A 4,285-nucleotide genomic window follows, 5' to 3' on the forward strand; every position below is an offset into this window, starting at 1 on the left:
CACCCGCCTTCCCCCACACCCCTTCCCACCCCTTCCTGCAAACACCACGTCCCCCCATCACACAACCATCATGTGCAAAGAAAATCAAAAGCACACCTCAACACATATAGGTATTTAGAATTAATTTTATCATGATGATAGAGACACTGGTAGGCTTCCAAATAGCTTTAACATTGTAAATATACCAATAAAACATTGCCCATCTGATCGCTGTCTCTCTCTCTCTCTCTCTCTCTCTCACTCTATAGTGTGTACATGTCTGTGTGTGTGTGTCTATCTGTGTGGTCTTTTGTTTTAATTGGGGAAGAATATGGATTTGGGGGTATTTTTAAAAATGTATTTGGGATGCTGCTGCAGCAGTCCAGCTAGTACAAGGGGTAGTGTCCCCAGGTACCAATTGGCCAGGCCCCAGAAGCTCCTGAGAGCGAGTAGCCCTGAGCTACTTGCCAGGGCAGCTTTTTGTACTGATGGGGCCAGGACAGGGCAGCTTTTTATACTGCTGGGGACAGCATAGATGCTGGCCCTGGGCTCTAGCTTCCCCTGGCTGCAGATCTGGGAGGAGCTAGGCAGGGTTATTTTGCCCCAAGTGGCACAATTTGCTCCACAACAAAGTGCATGTCTGAGCACATGTGCTGAGGCAAAAAGCCCAGGCTCAAATTTGCACCACTTCTATTTCAGCTGCTGCAAGTGCACCTGCTTGCATGTGTGGACGCACCCTGATAATCCAACAATCCTCTCATTTTGGCAACGCCTCCTAACTTTGTGTCATCTGCACATTTCATCAGTACACATCAAGCTCTTGCACCAACCTTTCTGCATACATAAATACATTCCATAGTTTCATGGATGTTACATTTTTTCATAAGCATTATAGTCAGAAAAGTTTTCTTAAATTCAGTTTTTAGTTTGATTCCTCATTGTGACCTATGGTTACCTAAGTTTTTATACCACAAACAACAGTATTACATTTCTATCATATGAAGTGACTTGAATATACTTACTGATTTTACAACTACTAAGAAGTAAGAGTTCAAGCTGTCTGGGACAACAGTAGTTCCTGTCCTAAAGAAAACACAAAATGCAACAGCTGTTAGCGTATCTACAAGCTTCTCATACATACACACTAAGTACAGGATTCAGGGAGGCAACAAGACAAAAATGTTCTCATAATACAATTGTTTCAAACTGTTTAGATTCAGACTATCCCTACATAACTTTTTTGAACTGGGTGGCACCCTGTTTAGGAACCACCCTGATAGAAATCAGAGAAGCAGGCCTCAGCATGCCTCAGCGGCTCTCAACTTCGGTGCTGCTGCCGCAGCCATGAGCAGGTGAAACTGTCCCACATGTCTTCTGTGAAACCATATCAGGAAAGGGCTTAAGAAGGAGCAGGGGTGAATCCAGGATTTGGCAAAGTGGGGGAGCAGGAGAAGCCACCTGTAATGCAGGGGTAGCAGCATCACTATTCCCAGGTTTCACCCCTCTCCCCTAGCACCAGTGTGGACAGACTGTGCCCAGAGTCTCTGGGAATTGTTTTTTCAAGTCCCCAAAGCACATAAGAATCCCCACTCCCTCTTTGTTCTCAGAGGCATCTCCCCTTCCTCCCCTCCTCCACCTGCTGTTACTATTTCCTCTGCTGTCCCAGGGCAGTGGAAACTTTCAAGTCCAGCCTGCCCACTTCAGCCACCTTATAACCTGGCTGGGCTCAGCTGGGACTGACTGTGGTAGCAGGGGAGATGGCTGCGGGGAGGATTCTGCCACCCTGCCAGGTCCCCCTAAGAGCAGGCACAGGAAAGCGCAATCCCCCCGCCCATTGCCTCTGCTGCTGTCACTGTTTCCAGCTGAGGCTTCCTCCACCTCAGCAGAGCAGGGAAAACAGTAGCAGCAAGTAGGGGAGGGAAGAGAAAGGGATGCTCTGAGTAGCTGGTGGAGGGAGAGGCAAAGGGAAGGGAAGGGAAGATGCCTCTGAACATGGAGAGAGAGGAGGGATTCTTATATGCTTTGGGAACTTTAAAAAAGTCCACAGGGGCTCTGAGGGTATGATCTAATCTGAAAGTTAGGTACAGCCATATTACTGCATCACCTCTGAATCCACCCTTGAGCAAGAGACCAGGCTGTTGCCTGCATTCGAGTTATCTAATAAATATAAAGTAGGCAGGAGTGCATGCTTCCGCAGCAGCCACTTCCTGATCTGGCTCACAGGAGGCATGCAGAGCAGTGTCATCTAGATACAAGTACAGATCCCTGAAAGGGTCTCTTAGATCCCTGGTTGAGAACTGCTGCAATAATAGTTCCATGTCATAATGGAATGGGTCCTGGACTTCTGGGAATAAGCAGAAAAGGTTGGTTCACTTAATAAATCCACATATATTTACACACACACCATAAATATTTTAGTTTTCCTTATAAAAGTTAGTCAAATGAGATGAAAAATATCAATGTTCACTTTTTTGTAACAGGGCTAGAAGTGCTTCATTTTGTTATGGGAAAAACTACATTTTTGGTGCTTCATTCTTTATTCTCTGAAACCAGCATCAATGAGAACCCAAAGTATCATTACTAATATTCACCTGTTTCTAACTCTTAATGAAATGGCATATTTATTTATTTATTTATTTATTTAAACCACATACATATAATTATATTTCTACAACTAGACTCCAAAATGAACATTTCTGGCATTATTAAAATAAGGTTATGTTTGCATCAGTCTTTTAAAAAGTCTATCTACATTTATGGGAAAAGCATACTTTTTCAGTATTTAATGTCTTGTATTTTAATAACAACAACAACCTGTAAAATCTCCGTAGGGAGCAATGAACAAGAAAGTCTATTTTTTCTGCTGGCCACGAAGAGAATAATGTGAGTTTCCTGTTAAGAAAGAAAAAAAATATATAATAGAATTGTTAATAAACCTCCTCCTTTGTTTTAAAACTCTCAGATAAAAGTGTACTTCCTTGTAAATTAGAACTGAATTATTTTTTAACTGGGACCTGTAGGTACCACTATAATACTTCTGGTAATAATACTGAAAATTTTGCTTTGTGCAGAGACAACAAAATGAGCTGAAAAACCTATATTACAGCTCTTCCTATACAACCATGTAGTCAGCCCATCCATTTAAACATACCAATATGTACTTTCAGAATTTTCTCTTATAGATGAGGAAAATAGAAAAAAAAATGCACTGTTTGTTTCTTTACTCAGCTCTCCCATCCTATAGTTGTGGTGCATTTAAGTACCTAAATAGACAGACATCGCTTAAACCTGCAGAAGCAGTAGAGGGCGATAGTCACCCTGCTGACCCATCCATCTAACAATTCATGTTTGCTAAAATTTGTGTGTGGGTCTGGTCCTATGGAGAGTGGAATAAAAAGCATAGAAATCAACAATGATCCAGCTCCAGTTAAGCAGGAGTAATGCAATAGGTCTACAGCAGGGTCAATAGTTCTTTGACCTTTTCAGTAAATAAAAAGTTTGGCTTTAATAATAAAAATAATAAAAGTAATAAATAAATGATACAAAATAAAATAAGTTTGGCCTTCTCAGTAAATAAACCACTTAATTCCTTCAAATTAAAACTGGATGCTTTCCTAGAAGATACACTTTAGCCAAACACTAACAGTTAGATTCAAAACAAAGGTAATGGGGTGAAATTCTGTGGTTTATGTCAGGGCATCTAACCTATGGCCTTCAAGCTGCATGGGGCCTGCAAGGGGTTAATTCAGGGGCACGCAAAATATGGCCTGTGGGATGAGTCCAGACTGCCAGGCCATTCTATCTGGCCTGCAGGGCCCCTAAAAAATTTAGAAAATTAATATTTATCTGCCCTTGGCTGACTGTCAAAGATGACAGGAGCCAGCAGCAATAGGGCCCAGAGGGAGCCAGCAGCAGGACCCAGGAGCCATAGCAGCAAGACCCACCCAGCCCTGTCCCACCCGTAGCCCCAGCCCAGCAGAGGGTTCTGGCCTTGGACCCTGGGGCTGTTCCCACCTCCCTCTGCCAGAGAGGGAAATTCAAATAAAGAGTGGGGCAGGGAGGGGAGAAGCAGGGAAGGACCATAAGCAATCACCCCAGTCCTCAGGGCTGGGCCAAGCTGGGCCAAGCCAGGCCAGCTTCTGTGGTCCTGGCACTACTGCCAGGAACCACATGGTACTGAAGCAGTGGGCACTGGGATGGAGGGGAGTAATGGCAGCAAAAGTGGAGAAATAGCTTCAGCAGGCACTGGGGGAGTGGCAGCGAGCGAGTGTGCAGAGTGCAGCAACAGCTAGGTGGGAGTGCAGAG

At 43.9% G+C, this 4,285-nt stretch overlaps 1 protein-coding gene across 1 annotated transcript in view; it reads right to left on the bottom strand.

The window, feature by feature from the left end:
- Positions 1 to 3,168, bottom strand: part of LOC109304147 — a 46,758-nt gene extending 43,590 nt beyond the window's left edge. The window contains exons 1-2 of the mRNA XM_019526644.1: positions 2,794 to 3,168; positions 1,002 to 1,062 (exon numbers count right to left, since the gene is read on the bottom strand). The gene's annotated coding sequence lies outside the window, so the exon portion shown is untranslated. The remainder of the gene's footprint in view (positions 1 to 1,001; positions 1,063 to 2,793) is intronic.
- Positions 3,169 to 4,285: the final 1,117 nt, after the last annotated feature.

This window comes from Gavialis gangeticus, unplaced genomic scaffold, assembly GCF_001723915.1.
Source record: "Gavialis gangeticus isolate Ggan-Ray unplaced genomic scaffold, GavGan_comp1, whole genome shotgun sequence".
In the NCBI taxonomy this organism is placed as follows: domain Eukaryota; kingdom Metazoa; phylum Chordata; order Crocodylia; family Gavialidae; genus Gavialis; species Gavialis gangeticus.